This window comes from Solanum verrucosum, unplaced genomic scaffold (assembly GCF_900185275.1).
Source record: "Solanum verrucosum unplaced genomic scaffold, falcon-dt-bn FXZP01000120.1, whole genome shotgun sequence".
Lineage (NCBI taxonomy): Eukaryota > Viridiplantae > Streptophyta > Magnoliopsida > Solanales > Solanaceae > Solanum > Solanum verrucosum.
This window is the reverse complement of record NW_026020714.1, coordinates 1,033,515-1,057,181: the sequence shown is the minus strand read 5'-3', so window position 1 is coordinate 1,057,181 and position 23,667 is coordinate 1,033,515. Positions and strand designations below refer to the sequence as shown.

At 32.5% G+C, this 23,667-nt stretch overlaps 1 protein-coding gene across 1 annotated transcript in view; it reads right to left on the bottom strand.

Annotated features, from left to right (window-relative positions):
* Positions 1-23,667, bottom strand: part of LOC125812503 (premnaspirodiene oxygenase-like) — a 103,816-nt gene that overhangs the window by 833 nt on the left and 79,316 nt on the right. The window lies entirely within an intron of this gene.

Sequence of the window (23,667 nt, the reverse complement as noted above, 5' to 3'; positions counted from 1 at the left end):
CAATCTTACTCTTAGCCTAATGAAGATAGAACAATTATTTTAGATAGATGACTCAATGCATATCATACTTAATAACAATAAGAAGGAAAATGTACTTACAAAAATAATAGCTTTGATATTGTCGTTGGTGATTGGAAATTGAAAACCTCCCTCTTTCATTAGTCTTAGCAATGTGGCAACTAAATTACCTTCACCTCCTAATTCACCATTATTCTTGTGCTCATTGATGATGTTTTCAAGAATGACATCTAACTCATGGTGAGCATCCATAATTTTACCCTTCATTCCACATAACACATGAAGAAATTTTAGTGATGGAAATATATCAGCCACATCAAATCCTTCCATTAAACGTGATGCTTTTTTAACGAGTAGTATAAGTTCGTCTTGCTCTTTTAATACTTTCCCAAAGGTTGCTCTACAGGTCATAGAGCTTGAAAATTGGTAAAACTTTTTTGTTGCATTAACTGTCTCACCAGTAGATGATCGAAAAAAATCAATCATACGAAGAACTTCATCTTGTCTAATAGAGTTGAATGATTTAACATTTTTTGCGCTAAGCAATTCCAATAGACATATTTTACGCATTTGTCTCTAGTAATCTCCATAGGGGGAAAAGACAATATCAGTTCCGTTATAAAAGAGAATCTCGGCAGCTAGAAGCTGGGGCCTAGATGCAAAAGCGAGGTCATGAGTTTTTAATACTTGTTTGGCCATGTCAGGAGAAGTGACAACAACTAGAGAAACTTCACCTAGTTGAAGGTGCATAATTGGTCCATATTTTTTTGCTAAATCTGTAAGGACATGATGTGGAAGTCCACCTAGCAAATGAAACATGCTTCCAATTAAAGGTAATTTCCATGGACCAGGAGGTAATTTTTTGGTTTTGCTATTGGAATTCTTCCATTTAATTAACAAAAAGAGGGAAGACACAAAAAGGAAAAGGGAGAAGAAGTTGAAGAAATGCATATTTTGGGAGGGTAATTTGGCTTGATAGGTTCTGCAAAGTGTTGTTGCATATGCTCTTTTAGAGCTTTTTTGTTTTGGAAAGAAATGACACTTTTGTATGGGGATGGGGTGGAGTGTTGATATATCAAGAATTCATACGTATAGAAGACGAGAGTTAATGAAAATATAATTTAAATGTATATTTTTTTGATAATTTTTTAAATTAAATTATAATTTAAAAATATTAACATAAATATCGACAAGACAATATTATATAGCGTTAGGATTACTACTTGTTATACAACCAGTACGTATGCATTCATGTCTGTATATGTGTATGACTGCTACTAGTGAATGTATAATATGTTTTTTAATAAAAGTTGGTATATGTTGAAAGTTCAATGATATAATAATATCGCCTTAATGTTTTCTTTTTTCTTTTTTCATAAAACATAAATATGTTCTTAGCTTTAACTTGACCTCCTCTGATATTTATATTTTCTAATTTTGAGTATGCACAAATAGGCATTTAAAAATATAAAATTAAATAAGTAGACATTTATATCCTACGCGACATAATACTCGTCACATAGGATCGCGTAGGACACAAACTGTCACATAAAACGTCATGTAAAATGTCATGCAGGATGTGTGTATCTATTGTTCAACTTTATATAAGCTTAAATATCTACTTTTGCACATCTGAAAATGAAAGACATAAAATATATAAATTGAAACCAAGTTAAAACTCGTTTATATATTAAGCATCGTTTTCCTTATCTTTCGTGATAAGTTTATAGAAATGCATGACACATGTCACCCATTCCACTACACATGTTATAATCATATGAATTTTATTGAGATTAATTATCATAGGCAACCCCTCCCCGACTTTCCCCAATCCTCATACTTCTCTCCACACAATTAATTTTCACTATTCATGTCTAGTCCACATCTTTCATTAGGAATCTTTTGGTATGAGATATAAAGCAGGGAAAAGGGTGTGATATATTCTTTAATTTTGTCATTTAGAGCTGATATACTCCTTGTTATAAAAATGGTTCACATGTACCTTCTACCATTATAAAATTGGCTCACATATACCCCTTATCGTTACTAAAGTGACTCACATATACCCTTGCCATTACAAAAGTGATAAAATAATTTTAAATTAATTTTTTTGATATTTTTTTTTAAATCATGCATTTGATTTTTTTCCAGAGATAAATTATTTTTTGCCTTCTTTGATTATTATTATTATTATTATTATGAGTAAAATTAGCGCGAATAATATCACGGAATTTATAAGATAATATTTAAAACCTATCAATCACTAAAACTTAGACACTATATTACGTAGTAACAAACACTAATAATGTAAAGGAAAATGAAAATTATTACATCTTATCATTTATCCTTTTCATTTATCCTTAATAACATAAGAATAAATTAATGACGGTAAAAATACATACCACAATCTGTAAAATAAGCAATGATGTCAGTGAGCCACTCAACAGAAGCAAAATACACAAATATTTAATTGTGAAGAAGAAGAAGAAGAGGTTCAAAAATTTCGTTGTTTTAAAATGAGAGGAAATCCCTCTATTTATAGACAACAATGGGTAGTGTGAACAAATGTTTATTGTGCCTTATTGGAAAAGTTACAACTATTTGGAAAAGTTGCAACCCTTCGGAAAGGTCACAACCTTTCATAAAAGTGACAACTTTTCATAAAAGTCTCAACTCTTCATTAAAGTTGCAATTTTTCATAAAAGTCGCAACTCTTCATTAAAGTCGCAACTTTTCATAAGTCACAACTTTTCATAAAAATCGCAACTCTTCATTAAAGTTGCAATTTTTCATAAAAGTCACAATTTTTCATAAATGTAACAGTTTTTCATGAAAGGGAAAGGCTAGTTTTGGAGATAAATAAATTAAAAGGAAATTCTGGTTTGTGGAGGCGCCACATAGGCAGGCCTAAGATTCTCTTTTATATATATATATATATATTACTATTATTATTTGTGTTTCTTAGTCTTATTTCATTTTTCTTTCATTCTTTAGAGTAAAAATAAGATAAATAAAAAGAAAGAAGTGTGAACGAAAAAAATAATAATTTAAAACTATTTTTTTTGCGGCTATATTGTAATTAATTTTTATATTTGTAAAGAAAGATTGTGGCATCTATAATAAATTTTACAAAAAATAAGCGAAAAAAAAATTTGACCATCAAAATAATAAATTTAAATTAGTTGTTGAATTAGAAAAAAAACGTTTGAGAAGGATCAAATATACCTCTACATGGATTATTATTTTTATGAAAAAAATTAATAAAAAATAATTTTTTTTCACTTCTATTAGAGAAAATGAGTATATGTGAGTCATTTGTGTAACAATAAGAGTGTATATGAGTCACTCTTATAACGAGGGGTATATCAACTTTAAAGGGAGAAGGCATAAGTACCCCCCTAGACTATGACTGAAATCTCAGAGACACACCTTAACTAAACTAAAGTCCTATTACCCCCCCCCCCCTGAACTCATTTTATATATAATATTGTACACCTTTTGACTTATGTGACACACCCCGTGACTCCACGCAGTTGAGGCGAGAAAATGTTCAAATAGCCCCCCAACCTATTACCGAATTCTCAACTATACACTTAAACTTTATGGGGTCCTATCACCCCCTAAACTGTTTAAAACTTAAATTATTACCTCTTTAATTGCTGATCTGGCAAAGTAGGTGTATTTCACTCTCTTTGAGAGAGTGAGCAAAAACATAAATTATTAAAATTTTATTTTTAATTATTTTTTATTAATATATGTATTTTTATTTATATATTTTCTTTATTTATTATCTTTCTTCTTTCTCTCACCCCCTTTCCGTCACTGTCAGCTCCAAATGGATCTTCACGCCTGAGCTTCGACCAAGAAAGAACAGTGAAATAACCAGACCACCTACACCATTGGAGGAGCAACTTCACCGAATCAAAATCCCTTTAGTTGTCTCTTTTCCTCGTCACTGTTAACAAGCAGCAAGACGCCGACGAACCATCAAACACCACACCTTTTTTTTCTTCTGACGACGAACAATCAATAAAATCCCAGTCAAACATTTTTTTCTTTGGTGGTGGAATTGAAAGATTTACCATGATTTTGATGTCTTTTCAATCTGAAGCTTTATTCTCAAGAGAAAATGGTGGAGAGTTCTTTTAGTGGGTAAAAAAGATAATGATGAAAGTGGATGAGATGATAAAGAGAGAGGCAGAGGTGGGGGAAGACCCCCACTGTATCCATCAACATTTTCTCCAAATGAAGCTTATGCAAAAATTTAGGGTTAAAAAATGGTTGAAGAAAGGAAGGAAACCAAGAGAAATTATTTTTCTTTTAAAAAAAGAACAATTGGTGAAATACAAGTGTAAGTGCGTGTGTTTCACCCACTTGACACTTGACTGGCTATGGCATTTCAAGGGGGTATATATTCCATTTTAAAAAAGTTTAGGGGGGTAATAGGATCCCCGTGAAGTTAAAGTGTGTAGTTGAGAATCTGACCATAGATTGGGGGGCTATTTGACCATTTTCGCATGTAATATATTTGGATGCCACGTAAGCCAAAAAGGTGTACAAAATTACAAAAAGAATGAGTTCAGGGGGGTAATAGGACCTTAGTTTAGTGAAGGTTTTGTCACGACCCGAGTCTACACCTGGACGTGGCCAGCACTCAAGAACTATTGTTGGTCCCCAAGCGAACCCTCATCCTGGCTGACTACAAGCGGGAGACTAACTTAAGCATGCAAAAGCTTAAAACTGAAATAAAATTCATGAAAATCAACTTTGCAAAACTTTTACTCAAATGAACAACTTAGAATAAAAATAATATATTCAACTCGCCATAAAATAGGCAACTTAAGTCCTTAAAAGATTTAACAAAATAAATGATAAATAATACAGACTTCTCAACTATACTGACTATCTATGAAGCCTCTAACTGATAAAGATGGATGTCGGGACAAGACCCACGACATCTTGATTAAACTGAAATTAAATGAAATCCTCCGAAAACAAGGAGACTCACCATAGCTAACTCGAACTCCCGAATGTATCAACAGAGCTCCTGTTGATGATACTAAATGCTTGTGTCTGCATCATGAAAAGATGCAGGGCAAATGACTCAGTACGTGGAATGTACAAGCATGTAAGGGGAATCCTAAAACATAACATAAGCTTGAACTTGATAAAAAGGAAACATACTTACCTCTTTTCAAACTCACTCAACCCAACTCAACTTAAGAATAAGATACTTAACTCAAGGATTAGATACTCAACTTCAAAGATATGATACTCGACTCAATAAAGCACAAATCAACTCAAGATACTCAAATTAATGTCACGACCCAAAAATGGACGTGATGGCACTCGTCTTAACCCACCAAGACAAGTTGTCACACCCCAATTTCGGATGTGATGGCACGTGTCCATTTCCCACCGGACACGTCAGCCTAACCCAACCACAACGATAGAGAAGTAGAAATACGAGAATAAAAGATAATAAATAAGCGGAAGACTTTAATTAAGACTCAACACTACCCAAAATTTGGTTGTCACATGTACAAACCTCTAAATACAGAATTCGAATAAAAATATACAAGTCTCAGAGTATAGTTCTCGAATAGAACAAAACTGAAAGTAAAGATAACTCAAGGGAATGTCTGGAATGAACCGCTACCTCTCGAGTATGTCCCGAAGCTCAATCTGTTAAAGAAACTACTAAGCCGAATCTGAGAGAGAGCTGTCAACCTACGCCAATTGTGTGGAAGCAAGGGTGAGTACCGAAAACCACAGGTACTCGCAAGTAACTCTAAACTAAGAAAAACTAGCAGCTACAAACAACTCTTTTCAATCCCAACCGAATCACCGAAACTTCAATCTAGCAGCAAACCAACCAATCTAGACTAAACAGATCATATTCAACAGCCAGAACCAACAATATATCCTCATCAACCTCAGATCAACAAATAAGAGCAAGTAGATCAAATTCTACATAAGAAGGGTAAACCGATACAATCCACACATCACAGACAAAGATAAGGCAAATGCGATGTGAAATGCAATAATGATGTTATGTAGTCGTGATGCATGTCTGTCCTACGATACACATCTGTTGACGTAATCAGTCCGCGCTGAATACTCAAATCAGAATCCATGGGGGCCACACATGGACCATGTATCACCGCCGGAACCAGATCCCATCGGCATCCAAATCGCTAGCCGGAGCTAGTCTCAACTGTGTCTCATATCCATCCATCCTCATATCAGTGTCTCAGAACTCATGCAACAGATAGTTCACACATGAGATGAATAATGAATATGCACATGTCATCAATCACAATCATATCACGATCACATCATAGTATTACACATCATCTATCTCAATCACAACCATATCACGGCCACATCATAGTAATACACATCACCTGTCTCAATCACAACCATATCACGACCATATCATAGTATTACACATCACCTGTCTCAATCACAACCATATCACGGCCACAACATAGTATTACACATCACATGTCTCAATCACAACCATATCACGACCACATCATAACACATTTAGCTTGTTTTATTCCCCATCTTTCATTTACAACAAATTTCAATCAACAAATAAAACCCATCCTCAATCCCCATTACTCCCCAACACAATTAGGAAAGTAGTCATGCGTAGTCTAAGAGTTTTACAAAGTTTGGAAGCCACTTGCCTTAAAACGAACTACAAAAGTTACTTGACTTGAGCCTTTCCTTTCCGAGTATAATCCGGATCACGATAATCTATTCAAACAATTATTCACAATCATAATTCGAGTCCAATGACACCAAAATCAAGAAATTTAGGGAAAAAGGGCAAAACGGTCCAAAAGTCTCATACCGAAAAACGATACCCAAATCTAGAATTTTTTTATGTAAAATGATCCTTAAAGTATTTGGAAGCTAATGGTGAAAACCAATTTGAAAAAGGAGTTGAAATCAATTCACAAACTCAATTTGAAGGAAAATTCACGTTCTTGAAGAAGCCTAAAATATTCGGATCCGAAATCCCGACTCGAAAATGAAATATCTCTTGAAAAACATCTTACCCATGCTTAGATAAGTTCAAATATGAAATTTCATCAAAAACGGGGTTAAGATCGACCTTGAAATTCTCAATTTATCAAACTTTAACCTTACCGGGAAAGTCCAAATTGTACGCGGTTAATATGATGAAAATAATCGATGAATCAATAATTTTATGTTAAAATCAGTTTACCCATAACATAAGGATCGTAAATATACCTTTTTCATCAAAAAGGGAGTCCAAATCGATAAAACCCCAATTTTTCCCAAGAGGTTTACGGATAGGGAAAAAAAACCAGATAAAGAAATTATGAGAAAATGTCGAATTGAAGATTGAATACTAACCCTCATATTAATTCAAGAAGAAAACCGTAAGAATCACTCCATTCCGATCTCTAGAACTCCCGATATGCTCAAAAACCAAATGAACACAGTCTGAGATTTTTATAACAGTACATGGCTGTTATGCATCAGAAAAACAGCAGTTAATCTTTCACTAAAAAGGCCGTAATTTCCTTATACGATAGTGAAATGACCCGATTATTTTTTGTAAATGTCTTAAATAATGATACGGACCTGCTCGTTCAATCGGAGCTCAATTTCATGCTCGTTTTCCCAGTCAAATATTATTTCTATTCGGTAAACAATTATTTCTTATTTGCGATAAAAGTCCAATCTCGGGTTAGCGAAAATGCACCAAAATTTGCAGGTAAGTCCTTTAATTCATGCTCAAAGTTTCAGAACCTTCGGAATAATTTTTCGACCTTTAAAACTAGTAATGAACCCTTTAGTTGCCACAATTTGCTGAAATAGTGTCAAAACATCCAAGCAGCTTAAAAGCTCACCCAAAACTCATTTGGCACTTCCCGAACATAAACCAAATATGCTACTAGCTTGAAAATGACATTTCGGACTCAATGAAATCGTCGGAATTTGAATTCGAAGTCTCCTTGACCCGGTATCCGATAAGGCGTCAAGAAACTAACTTTAGGCTCAAAAACTCGAAACGCACTCGGGGCCTCTAAAAATTCAACCAAGACTCATTCTAGACTTAGAATCACCCCCTGAATCCAACGGTGCCCTCGGAATTCCATTTCGAGCACCGGAACCTCGTTTGTTGACCAAAGTCAACTCTTGATCAAAATTTCACAATTTTTGCAACTTAGGACCTTAAATCTTCGTTTTAACTCCAAATCCGACTCCGTAAATTCTCATAGACCCGTTTCGACATTCTAAAACTGCTGGAATCGACAAAAATCCGATTCGAGTCTCGAAACTCCAAATGACTCGAAATAGCACTTTTAACTAAACTTTAACTCTTAAAAACTCAACTTTTCATCAATTTTCCTTCAAACCAACTTCGAAAATACAACAATTAGGACTTGGGGCAATTATCGGGAGGGGTAAAACGATCATTTTATGAAAATTTCCAAAAATGACCTTCAGGGTCATTACACAAGTCAGCCTAAAACTCAACCATTACAATAAAATGCGGAAATTTTATAATCAACTCAAAAATACCCCAAAAATCTGGTTGTCACGTGTACAAGCTTCTAAAGTATTACAATTGATTCAAAAGAAAAATACAAGTCTCAAATGACCTTGTTTCTAGAATAGAACAAGATCATAAATAGGAGTAAGAAAGTCCGCTGAGATGACAAACAACTACCTCACAAATCTCCAAGAAGCCTCGGAAAATAAGAGAATGGAAAGTATCACAAAGGTCCGGGCAAGTAACCTACAAAAAATGTAGTAGCAAGGGGTGAGTACCAAACCACACGATATTCAGCAAGTAAACCTCTAAACACAAACTAAGGGAATAGAATACGGGTACTCCTTACACACCAACCGAACCTCCACAACTACAACATACATAAAACTAGTCCAACCTAACAGTTCACAATTTACAAAGCACATAGCTCAACAACAACACTCTAACAATTGCATATCTTCAACAACATGCTCAATATTCATCAGTCACAAGTTCCACAGAAAGGCACTCGCAAGATCAGCAACACTCAAGACCAAGTTCACCAATAATAAAGATGTGCAATGCAATGAAATGCAATGTCAAGTATAGTGATGTATGTCTGACCTAACGATACACATCCACTGTCTCTCAGTCTGGGACCCATGGGGACATATCTGTCCATGCGTCCATCACGACGCGCGATACGACCCTCGATAATAGTAACCATCGCGGCGTGCGATATGTCCCTCGAAATATAGTATCCGTTGAGGCGTGCGACACGTCCCTCGAAATGGTACATCATCTTTAATTTCTTATTCTTTCTCAGTTCACATAACACTTGTCACAACCATGTCTCAGAACAATGCAAATGGCATGTTCACACAAATAATGAGGAGACAACCATTTTCATAACATTGCACAATTCACAACAACACAATCATGATACAACATCAACAATGATTCAACAAACCTTTCAAACTATTCTCAACACATCACAAACAATTAATCACATTGCCTTTTATTACCCCTTATTCATCATTAGAATTAATCAATGTGGACAAGTCAACCCATCATCAAGTCTCATTAACCCCAAAACACATATTACTAGGAAATACACGAATTTCATACACTTAACAAGGGTTTAGAAATCCACTTGTCTCAAATAATCAAACAATCACTTCAGGTCTTGAACCTTCCCTTTTCGTTGTACTTTCAACTCAAACCAATTTATTCACATTAATAATCACAATAAGATTTCGAAACTAACAACATCCACATTATTATAGGTTTAGCCTAGACTCAAAAACTCACTCAAATTTATAACCAATTTCCTTATCTTGCTAACATGTCAACTCTCATATTTCCAAATTTCAAGTGTGGAGTATAGTCTCAATATCTCAAAATAACATAATTTTAATGATCTTTATGTATCACAATACACCCACTATTTTATTACATATCTCAATTATTACCAAACTTGAACTTTATAAGATAATCAATAAGAAGGAAAAAAAAGAACGGGGAACAATTTAATGAAGTTACAAAATCAGTAACTTAACAAATCCTTAAGCCATCCATCATCCTACCCTTTTAGTCATTATACTACCACTTTTATAATTCCAATTATTACCTCAATCACTTGGTAATTATTAGTAATGATTGCAGACAAGGTCTGTTTCACCCACATTCACATTGCACCAGCAATATCTAACCCCCACCTTTATCTAATATTACATCTACTATTGCCGTTGTATCCCTAAAATCTCAACTAATTTAATAGTATAACTTTAATATGTTAATTTCAAGAATATTACCACAGATTGGTTTCTTAACCATCACTGTTACATCATGACGATCATTCTTTGCATATATATGTATATGGCATAATGCATATTCAATCATTACTAATTAACCCCAACAATAAATAAATGGAACAATAAAGTTTAATAATTGCTAGAACGTGAATTCTTTTGATTTTCCGTCGGCCGCCCTTAGCACTTATTTATTCAATATCGTAAACTATGAAGACCCACTACTACTTATCAATTATTTTGCACAAACCACAATAACTTACGCTTACTAAGAATTGTATAGACCCAGTTTTCAGCCGACTTAATTTTGTACTGTCAGAAAACAAGGAACATCTCATTTTTTTACCAGTCCATTTAGTTATGATTAGTATTCATACCATGTACACTAATATATATATATACTTAATTTTGTACTGTCAGAAAACAAGGATCATCTCATTTTTTTACCAGTCCATTTAGTTATGATTAGAATTCATACCCTGTACACTAATATATATATACGAATAAGAAAGAATAATTAGATAGATTTTTACCTAAAGGCACTCCCGCTTCCTCCTTTGAAATTGAGCGTCGTCATAGGGTTTCTCTCTTTCTTGTTGTGACTAAAAGAAATAATCTTCCCTTTATTTAATTATGGTTTTATTATTTTACATGGGTTAAGTGGTATTAATTATACTATACCACTTGGCCCATTAACCACCAACTGAAATTAATTATTTAAAATCACCCGTCAACTAAACAATCGTATTAACAAATAACTCAAAAATTTCCAAACCAACTTCTCAAATTGATCAAAAGTGACTCGGGATAACTATCGAGATGAGTAAAACGGTAATTTTATAATAAAAATTCAAAACCGATTTTCTGGGTCATTACACTTAAAGTACTCAACTCAAAATACTCAACATAACTGGACTCATTTCAATATAAAGCAGTTTAAAGACATGTGTAATATAAAGAAAAGTTGTTTAAAACATGGTTTTTCAACTCTGTGTATTTATAAATACAATGATAACTATGTATGTATGCTATAATATAATATGAACTATGAGATGTATGTAAAAATACAAAATAAACTGATGTATATAAAATACAATAACTTCTGTGGGAGTTTCTCTAACCGACAACCATCACATAAGAGATATTGTGATGATACAACGATCTTCCTCACGCTGCCAGTGCATCCTATACCTAGCCAAAGGTATAGGACCTGAACTACTAAGTGGATCAACTAGTCTATTGTGAATAGGATTCATCCAAAAAGTATGACCCTTTTCTACCCATGGTGGCTACTGGTTTATGAGGGCTGTGAGTTGTCTGAACTCTCCCCTATATCGGTGCTCAATACTACTCCCAAAAATATACTAGCTCTTATGTTTAAAAACATACTTCTTTCTGCTGATTTGAGATAATTGCTCAAAAACTTAGCTCAAAGGCTATCTTGGAAATCTTAGTTTCCTCTCTTGCTTCATTTAGAAAGCGATTACTCTTTTTTGAAAACTAGCCCGAAAGCTCTTTGGAAATCTCAGTTTTCGTTCTTATTTAAATGTGAAAACATTTATAAACTCTTTGGGAATACTTAGTCCCCATATACTTTTGAAGAAATGAACTTCAACTTTACTCTTTACTGAACTCAAAACTTAAGTCTTACAACAAAGTTAAAACATTTGTAAAGGATTTCTTAAAATATGGTTCATGCAGAATTATAGACGTGAACGATCGATGCAAGGTTTTCAATAACCATAGATATATATCAATACTTGGAACTCAAGAACTTCACTAATACTACTCATTTCAAGAATGCTCAACTCAGAGGGTTCATGTGGAGTTATGAGCATGAACTACTCACTCAAGGACTCAAATATACTTCTCATCTTAAACTGTTCGACTTATAGGGTTCATGCGGAATTATGGGCATGAACAATTCAACTCAAGGACTTCATGGGTAACATGTAATAGTGTCATGATTATAAATATAAGTTCATAGGGGATTAGGAACTCAATACTTAGAACTTGGAGATACTACTCCTCTCGAAGGTACTCAACTGATGAAGTTCATATGGAAGTTATGGACATGAACGACTTGACTCAAAGGTCGAAATATCAATAAGGAACTCATGTATACGACTCTTCTCATTCTTATACTTACTTCCTCAAAACTTAACTCAAATCGATGATGGATCTCAAAGGATTAACAATTGAACTCAAAGAATTTCTTGAACTCTACTCTTAACTCTCTCTTGAATGTGAATTATGAATTTAAGAGTTATGGTTCATGGTAGGAAGGATATCGTGATGATAAAGTGGACTCATGAATACATTATCCTCATTCTCATACTCACTTGCTCGAGTCTTGAAATAAGTTATTTAAATTTGTAGAAGGTTCTTCAATGAAAACTCAAAGGGACTATCTCAAATGTTCGGAATAACTCTCAAGGCTTAACTCTTAACTCTACCTTGAATTTGGATTTATGGATTCAAGGTTATGATTCATGCTCATGGATGATTTCTAGATGTTTAGAAGTCATTTAGAGTAGTTAGAATCAATGGAAAGTGTTAGGACACTTTAGAATAACTTAAATAGGTTAAACGATGAAAAAGTTGTGAAAAACGCCGATGCGGGAGCGTCCTTGGCACGCCGCGCCAGGCCCCAATTTACTGGGGCTCGTTTCTAGTGCACTGCTGGCGTGTCGCCTTAGCCTTCCTAGTGCAACGGAGGCGCGTCGCGCTAGCATTGCCCCAAGCAAGACTAATGAACTTTTCCTCTCGTTTTCTGACTTTAAATCGCTTTTAATCGATTTCTTTTCTCAAGTTTTCCTTAGATTCAATCACCCAACCTAAGTACTCACTAATCCACTTAAAACCATCACTTTAATCTCAAGATATCATCAAAACCCCAACAAAACAAGATTTAGAATGAACTTCAAGAACACCTATCAAGAACTCAAATCCTTCAACTTTTTGAGAATGAAACTTTACTGAAAATAATGTGTTTGGCGTGTGGGTGAACAAACCCAACATTATGGAAGCTTACATACCTCTTAGGGATCAAACCCATGCCGACAATCCGCAACAACTCTCAAGAATTTCGACGAACGCTTCGATCCTTTCTCTTTTCTCCTCTTCTCTCTTCTTGTTTTCTCTTATTGAACTCTCAACTAAAACCCTAGGCATAAACTAGGATTATAAAACTGAATCCAATCATATTAGACCCCTAAAATATTACTAAAAATGAATTAAATCTGATTGGGTAAGGAAAAGACCAAAATACCCCTCTAAAATCTGGTTGTGACTTTCCTTATATAGACAACCCAACTTCAAATGGACATATCTCCATCATACGATATCGAAACTGAGCAAACTCGGTGGCGTTGGAAAGATAATTCAAAGATCTTTCTTACAATATCTAGTATCACACCTAAATCATCTTGAGCTAGAAGTTATGGTCATTTGAAGTCGACCCAAAACTCATATTTAGCTTAGCTTGCAAAATTTCAGATTTTGCTATTTCCAATTTAATTCTTTTTGGAACTCAAGGTGCTACATCTAGTGACCTTAACACTTAAGAAATTTTTAATTCCTTGGTAAAATCTCACTCACTACGAAGAACGGTTCAAATCTTAATTCGAAAATTTTTCTAGGGTGTTACAGGTGTGTCTCTGGGATGTTAGTCATAGTCTAGGAAGATACTTCTATCTGTTGACACCCAATTTTGGCATAACATTTTCAAAATTCATAACTTTTAAGTTTTATTTATTTAATAGTTCAAGATAAATTATTTAAATTTTAAATAAGTTTATCGATAACTATCCTTATTTATCAAAATTTAGTATTTTTTATCAGTTAATTTTAAAATTGCATTTTTTACATGTCATTAGTTACGTTCATTACATTTTTTAATAATCATTTTATTAATTACTTTTATTAATATCAATTTTGGTGTTTTTAATACAGTCTAGAAATACTATTAAATTAGGATAATAATTATATACACATATATTTTATTTAACCAACAATTTTGAGTCATAATCTCAAACTCACACAATTTGAGCCCATTACATAATTATTTTCATATTTAAGTTATTGATTAGGTAAAAAATTGTGGGTGGGTGGGGGGGGGGGGAAATTTTTTTTTAGAGGTAAGAATTTTCTAAATGAAAAAACCCTAAGTTTTTTTCCTCTCCCCTTTTCCTCCCTTAGGGCATCTCCAACCCAATCCTTTATTTTATTCTCCAAATATAGAGTTTTCTATTTTTTCAAACAACCAACTCCAACCCAATTCTCTATTTTACTCTTTAAAAAAAATCTTTTTCTCTCTCCTCAATATTATATTATTATTTCCATTTCATTCTTATTTTCTTATTTCATAATATAAATTCTTTATTTCTTTTTTCTCAAATAATTACTTTATATAATTTTTAATGTGATATGAAATTATATTTTATTCTAAATTTTTAAATAACATAAATTGCAAGAAAATATAATATAATACATAAATTAGGGGACAAATTCAAATAAAAGTGACATACAATTACATAAACACTCAATTTTCAAAATTGTTATGTTGCTCCCATAAATGCTCTATTAATGCATTACGGAGTTCAAAATGAGCATTTTTGTTCTTAATTTTTTTATGTCTAGCTAAAAATTGTTCAAACCGGAGATTTTCATCTACCACCATTTCTATAGTTGGAGTTAGAGCCTCTACGACATCTTGAATTGGTACATTGAGATCACGTTCATCCTCAATTATTATGTTGTTCTGTATAATACATGTAGTCATTATATCATATAACACTTCCTTTCTCAAAAAATGTGACGGTCCTGCAATAATTGCAAAACGTGATTGCAAACTCTGAATGCACGTTCAACATCTTTTCGGCACAATTCTTGTTTCATCGCGAAATATTTCTTCTTTTGGGAATGGGGATCACGAATAGTTTGAATAATTGTAGACCATTTAGAATATATACCATCAGCTAAGTAATAACCCATATCATATTCTTTTCCTTGTATAACATAATGGACAGGAGGTGCAATACCGCTAGCAAAATTGAAAAATAAATGTGATGACTCTAAAACATTAATATCGTTATTGGTGCCAGGCAAACCAAAATAAGCATGCCATATCCAAAGGTCCTAATCAACAACAACTTCAAGAATAATTGTTGGTGATTGTTGACACCCAATTTTGACCCTCCCCGATAGTAATTAATTTTTGAGCTTCGTAATCTTCAAACGATTTAAAATAATTAGTTTCATAAAATTATATATATCGTTTGCAGGTTATTTTAACTAGTTTTGTCACTTTTATAATTTTTAGATAATATATTTGTTTTACATAATTATGTATGTAATTAGTATATTTTATGATCATTCAAAAATCGTCTCAAAAATATTTAGTTTTACTTAAATATTTGGTTAACTAGTTTAGTTATATAATAGTTTATATTTTTGAAATAGTTAGTTTATAATTAAGTTAATTATTTTATTTCGTTGAGATTAAGAAGCTTGTTAATTGATTAATATTAATTCATTTTATTTAATGGTTAACCAATTTCGTTCATATCAATTCAATTTGGTTACATCTTTAATCCACATGCTCTTATTCCTATTACAAATCTAGCTATTCTCTTACCTCCATCTAAACCCATTTTAAGACAAGTTTTGGGCCTTTTCTCAATTAACCCCAGCGCACCCCTTTAATTCTCAGATCTGGCCCACCTTTTTAATTCCTCAAACCCAAAACAATAATAACAATAACAACGTACAGCAACCAACACCCATTCCCAAACCCATTCAGCCCACAATACAATACACTATCAACACCATACAACAAATAACTCCAGCAGTCAGCCCACCCCACTGACCCGACCCCATCCCCTTTTCCCCTCTAATCCCACGTTAACAACAATAATCTGCCCCAATACTCCCTTCAATGTTCACGAAAAAAAAAAAAAGTCCTTCAACATTAACATCAACCCCAATTGATTCCAATACACGGAAAAGTAGCGCAGGAGGCAGTACATTGCCTCTTATTGTCTTCTTCCTCATGTCCCTTTCAATTTGTACAATCACAGTAGCAGCAGGGGCATACGTTTTCTCCCCTTTCCTTTTTCGGAATGGCCCAAAAATTTCAGAAAAGGATGTTTATCCTTAATGGTGAAAGGATTTTGGGGTTTTTGAATTTCGAAATGGGCTATTTGAACCCGAAAATCAATCCTTTCCCCCCATTTTTCGAACCCTAGTTTATTCTATATATTCCCCTTATTCATTGTAGAGAGGAGGGGATTTTTTTTTGGGTTGGGATTTTTTTTTTTAGAATGGAAATACACCTAATAGCTTAAGCAAAAGTAACTAAAATATATACTAAATATACCAAGAGAAACAGAGAAAATACTTAATTTTGGTGTTCAAGTTGGATATCTCGGTCCAAACATTCTGAGTTGCTGCTCGTGTTCGAGTCTCGGTGTGGTGAAGGTCGTTGTTTTGCTCGTCCTGTTCCCACTTCGCTGCTCCAAGAAAGGTAAACCCGGTTCCCTTTTTATTTCCTCACATTGTCCTATTTTTTATTCGGCTTTAGATATGTCTAGATTTTCGTATATTTTTGAAGTCTTGCACATTCATGCTTTTATTTCTCTTGTATTGTGGCCAGTTGATGAAGTGTTTGCATAATGAAATTATTTGCATGTAGTGGGTTGCAAAGATTCGTGAATGTTCATTTTTATTCTTGCCTTGGTTTTAGTTAGTTACTGTGGTTATTAAGGCTCAAGGTAGTTTCTTCTTGTATACTAATTATGCTGATTTTCTTTTACTGTTGAATAGATTCATTAGTATATGTGCTTCCAATACCATTGATTAGAGGTTTTGGGTTAGTTTGAGTTTAATATAGATTAGTGATTTGGTTTTGAGTTGACTTGCTTCATTCTATCTATTTAATCACTTGTTTTGCTTCTTATGGTAGTGATAAGCTAACTTTAGCTGAAAAATTCATGTCTAGTTTTTGTGTAATTTTTATCCTAGTTGGACAATGGATGAGTATGTTATTTTCGTATTTGCATTTTTGTTGGGTTGTCTCTCGTAATTTCGAAATTCACTCATTTTGTTATATCGCGTCATGTGCATCGTAATTTTCCAGCATGCGTTAGTTTTATTTTGCATCTCGCTGTTTTGGATTAGATAATATTCCATTGTTTATTGGCTTTTCTTGAAATCCGGAAGATGTTGGAATACTTTGGTTTACATTGCAAAATTGTCTACAATATTCATTATATAGTATTTTAAGTAACCAATTTGCTTATACCATTATGGTTTCTTTTTTTGTTTTATCTATTTATTTATTATTTTCTTTTAATTATCTTTTGAACCTACTAAGAACAGTAGCTTAAGCACAAAACTTAGTTTGTTAGCATGATTTGAGGCCATCAGTTTCTCTTATAAATTTGTTCCATTTTATTTAGATTCTCGGCATTTAGTTTGATCAAGTTCATTTTGTTATATTATTCTAAGAGTCTTTGTGATAAATTGTCTTAGATGTGTTATTATTCTCGTTATTTCAAGGCTCTAACTCCTCTCTTCTATTTTGTTTTCGCATGTGAAATTTGTCCGAGTTCACTACGAACTCACTTCTTTCCCTCACATTTTGAGAGATCTATAAAGGCTCAAATTCCTTTATCGAGTCAATCGACAATTGAAAGTCGACGTACAGGTCCCGGAGTTAGAAAAATATTGAAGCAGATTAGAGAATTGAAAAGATTTGGCCAAAGGCCCACTTTTAATTTCAAAAAATTGTATTTTGTTATCTATTGAGCCTAAGCTCATTTAGTCGCTATTTTATATTTTGTTAGAAGCCTAGGACAGGTAAAAAATTGGGCCTAAGGCCCAAACAAAAATATTTCTTTTATGTTAGTTTAGGACAAATGCAGGCGACTTAAATGGGCCACGCTGCTCACCAATGTGTAGAAGCTTCGCAACATCGTTAGGTGTTGGTGATCTCAAATATCGCTCACCAAAAACCTCTACAGTAGAAACTATTAGTGATCCAAATGTTCGTGATTACCTGCAATGAGAACAACAACGAATACTTGAAAAAAGAAATCGACAATCACAATCGCAGTCACAACAGCAATCACAATCACATCGCAACAATTCTCGAAATCATATCTTAATTTTTTTTGAATAGTGTTAAATCTGGAAACGACCTACCGGATTTCTAAATTATTGTTGTGATCAATTAATTATTATGTTATGTATTGTGTTTTATCTTGTATTTAAATTAATATGTTTTGTATTATATTGTATTATTATCTTGTATTTAAATTATTATGTTATGTATTGTATTGTTATCTTGTATTTAAATTATCATCTCATGTATTATATTTTTAAATTAAATTTTTTCATCTTGCCATTTTAATTTTGTGTATTCTTTATAATGAAAATTAATAATAAAATAAAAATTTATTATTCACGAAAATTAGAAAAAAATTTAAAATACTATTAATTTGAAATTAAAATAGTATATATTAAATAATATTTTTTAAAAATATATTATATTACATTTAAAAAAGAATTATGAATATTAGATATTTAATTAATGGAATTATATGTAAAATAATAAATTAATTAAAAAGTAATAAAAATAATAATAAAATAATAAAAAAGTGAAATAGAGAGTGTAGATAGTAGTTTTTCAAATTTGGAGAACTAGTCTTTAACTCTCTAAATTTGAAAAATAAAAAGTGATTTGAAAGTGGGTTGGAGTGCTTATTTTTTATTTTACTCTCCAAATATAAAGAATGGAAAGTAAAATAAAGGTGGATTGGAGATAATCTTAGCCTCAACCACCTCAAACCCCACCATATCCCCCACCTCCCTCTTCTTCATTTTTCTGGCGAAACTTCAACGGAATACAATCAAATAGAAGCACAAAACAACCTCTTTCTTATCCACCAGATACACCCCAAATCCGCCAGAACACCACCAAAACAGACCCACCACGAGCTCACAGCCACCCATCACAACCCATTTTCCCCTTCTTGCTCGCTACCCCCAGATCAACGAACAACAAAAAAATAAAGTACCACTACAAACCAGTCCTCAAACAGCAGCTCCACCACTCCAAAACAACCAGAAAATGCCATTTCCGGCAAGGAGCACGAAGCTCGAACAACAGCAACCAAGCACGACTCCATCATGATTCCAACACCGGCGACCTCCCAATTTCCAGTGAGCCATCAAACTAACCAGCCCACATCGAAACCCATTGCAAACATCTGTTCAATTGACGTGTGGTTATTATTATTTAGTTATTGTTTGGATGTTTCGTTACTTTTATATGGTTATAGTTTTGAATTGTTGTACTTGTCTTATATTACTTCTTGTTGGTTTCATACAAGTTTATGTTAAAATTTTATTCGTTAATTGGCCAATGAAAAAATCTCTTCGTCGGTTTTAGAGGCCTTCTTATTTTAAAAGACGGAAATTTAGTTTAAGTTCATATTTGTTACAAGTTGAAATTGACCGATAAAGAAATTACCGTCGATTTCTAAGGTCTCCCATGTTAATAAGACGGACTTTTATCTTTAAGTTATTATTTGAGTTATTCATTTTTATTCATATTTATTTAGTACCAACACTTTTACTAAGTGTTTTTATAGATACACGGAGCTGCTTCCCATTGAAGCTATTCGAACCGAGTTCGAATTATAATTTTTATTTATTAATGTATATATTATTGTCGTTAAGCAAACTTATGCCTTTTCTTATTATTATTTTATTTGTATATTATATTTTTATATTTGTTTTTATCTCCTCAATTTGAAAAAATGAATTCAGTTGGGATCCACATTTGTGGATTTTGAAGAATGCCTAACACCTTTCCTTCGAAATAATTTGAACTCTTTACTTAGAATCTAATGGTTTCGTTTCGTAGATTGTTTAATTGGTTTCCTAGTTTTTTCCTAAAATTAGGTGGCGATTCCTTTAAAACTCATTTTTTCTTAAAATTCTTTTAAAATTGAGTTAATTGATTATTTTTTGAGTCACCGCCATGTTTCTCCTTATTTGAATAAAGTAGGGATGTAAACACTATCTTTTCCCCATATTACACGATGGCAAAGTTATCCCAGAATAACTTGTTCCCAACCAAATGACCCATTAAGTTATAGTTTAATGGTGTTTGATGGCTACTAACTATTGTTAAATTTTTAGATTATTAAATTTTATATAACTATATGTATTAAAAAGTTTGTAAGGGTAAATATTTATTTTTAAAAAGAAGATATAGACATGTGATCTATTAATATGGAATCTTATTATATTTTTATACTTTGTTTTTGAGCTATAGTTTGCTCATTTAGTAAGATTGTATAAGAGTTGAAGAAATTTTGATAACTTTAACAACTATGACTTTTCATGTTGATGAAAAAAAAATACAACTTGAAATTCAAATTACATAATTAAATAAAATTTCAATTTTAAAAAACTAATTTAAAATCATGTTCAAACAAAAATACTGATTTAAAATCGATTTCAAATCAGCAAAAGCCTCTCGATTCACTTCACATTAATACATTACTAAAGATAATGCAACAATCGATCGAGAAAAATCGACTTACATAATCATCAATCCTAAAATTGAGAGAAAATTGACCCAATTTGTCAATATTTTTAAAAAAAAAATGATGAACGGACATCGGTTTTTTTCTGCAAAAATATGAATGAAAATTATATTTTTTCTGAGAAAACCGATCTAGTCCCCTTGTTTTTTTTTTTAATTTTACAAAAATCAAGGGATTTCGTCGATTTTTTAAGGTAAAATTTTTAGTTGAGGTATAAATAAAAATGATAGAAAATCTTTCAACAAAGTCATGTGTGCTTGAGTGATAGAATTGTCCACAATCATAGAAAATATTTGATTGTTTCAAGTAACTACATTTTTGAATATTTTTGACAAATCAACTCAGTCCGTTGATCAATTGTACCTCGGTTTTAACCGACCTTATCCTAAGATTTTTCTTTAAAAATGATCTTTTCTTTTGATTTTTTCCCTATACCTAGCTTAACTCGTGATTTAATAAGGCTATACTTAGATTTTTGAAGCCCATTTAAGAAAAAGATTTTTTAGCCCGGTCCGAATAAGTCTGTTGATTTGTGAGGCTTGATCAATATAGGTTGGGTCGGTCTGTGAGCTAAATAGAAAAATAATTAAAATAATAATAATAATAATAATATAGAGTATTAAAAATAACATAAGTCCAAACTCAAAGTCTATTTAAACTTTTAATTATTAAAATTTAGAATCATCAACCGTGATGTATTTAGTATTTCTATTACTAATATATCATCAGAATAATTATTCAGCATTGGTGGACGTGTGTTCTAACCAAGTATAGAAATTGCGTCCATCATGAAAATATCCAAATACTTGTATTACTCTATACTGATTGCATGATTTTTCTCAAACTGATAATACTTTTTTGTGTACATTTAAATATTATATGTAGTTCTTAAATTTTTTATCAAAGTAATACAACAATTAAGCTAGGGGAAAAAAAACATTAGCTAAACCAAATGATATCCCATGGAGATCCTCCTTTCACTACCGAAGGAAAGATATTCAAAGTTATTACCATTAAACTATATAAAGTTGAGCTCAAATCTTTTAGGTTTATAATTTTTCTATGTCATTCTCATATTTTAGATCTCTTTCAATAGCCCATGCATTAATCATAACTTTTGTTTTCAAAGGAACAACGTAGCCTTTTATGTCTACTTCTTCCTTACATTCCCTTGGGAGCAAAACGGGTAATGGAGGATGGAATTTGAAAGTTTCTTTAATGACCAGCTTTAAGTATTTCAATTTTTTGACATTATTTTTATCAAAAGTTGCATTTTCTCTGAATAGCGGTAAGTGGAGAAACTTCACCTAATTAAAGGTGCATAATTTGTCCATATTTTTGGCTAAGTCTTTAAGTGCATGACGTGGAAGTTCACCAAACAAATAAAACATGCTTCCAATTAAAGGTAATCTTTGGTTTTGCTATTGGAATTCTTCCATTTAATTAACAAAAAGAGGGAAGACACAAAAAGGAAAAGGAAAAAGAAGTTGAAGAACTTCATTTTTTAGAAGATCAAAGTAATGAAAATGAAGATGATTAATTGAATATTGTGTGGATAAATTAATTAGGAGATATGGTATAAATAATAATAATAATATTCTGGATAAGGTAAGATGTAAAGGAGACTCAATTGAATTTCCTTCTTTAAAATTGATAGTACATGCATTGGGCAGAAACTATTTTATAAGAGAAATTTTCATCATAGGAAATGATGTGAAACAAAAAAATAATAAAATGAAAACAATCCTAAGTCTTATCAAATTATCTTTATTAAAGCCACTTTAATACCATTCGACTTGCATCTTTTTATTATGCAGATTCGAGTATTTAGGATTATCTACAGGCATTTCGTTGAGATCACTTCATCTACTCTTCAACATTTTGTGAGACCTCCCTACTTTCGGAGGACTCCATTTTTATTGCTCTACAGTAGTAGGGTTTTGAGGTGTCGGGGTCTTGTCATGACACCAATCTTAAGATAGTAGAGACTTCATGGACAGACATAGTTAGATGGTTTCCAATGTTTTTCTCAGATGTTTTATTAAACACTTACTATTTATATTATGTATTTTCAGACGTTTTAAAAGTTCTTGAAATGTTTTGAATGCTAATCTATTAAAGCTTCCGCATGTTTTATTGAGTATGTGTCATAGTCAGCCAGGCCAAGGGTTCACTTAGAGACCAACAATGATTCTCGAGTGTCGATCACATTCAGTGTGTAGGCTCGGGACGTGACAACTAATTACTTATTTTCAATGGTGAGCTACAATGTTGGCTACGGATTCAACAAAATTAAATAGCTTTAGTTCAAATTCATAAGCTAATAACTTTGGCTCCGCTACTACTTATATTAGGCTTATGATACTACCTTTGTTCAATATCGAATGAACTTCTAAATTTTCAACGCCAATTTTCTTGTTATGATCATGGTATTTTCTATTATTTAGTTATCATATATAGAAATGGAATTAGTATAGGTTTTTTCCTGTTTATATATCTGGGTTGCCTCTTCTTTTATGGGAGAAAGAAAAAATGTCATTTTGACGATTTGGTGAAAAAGGTAAGTGTTGTTGCATATGCTCTTTTTAGAGGCTTCTTGTTTTGGAATGAAATGACATTTTTCTTGACAAATTAATATGACCTATGCATTTTTCAGCAACTTTGTTTATCAACATGTATGGTGCAGAGTATTGACATGTCA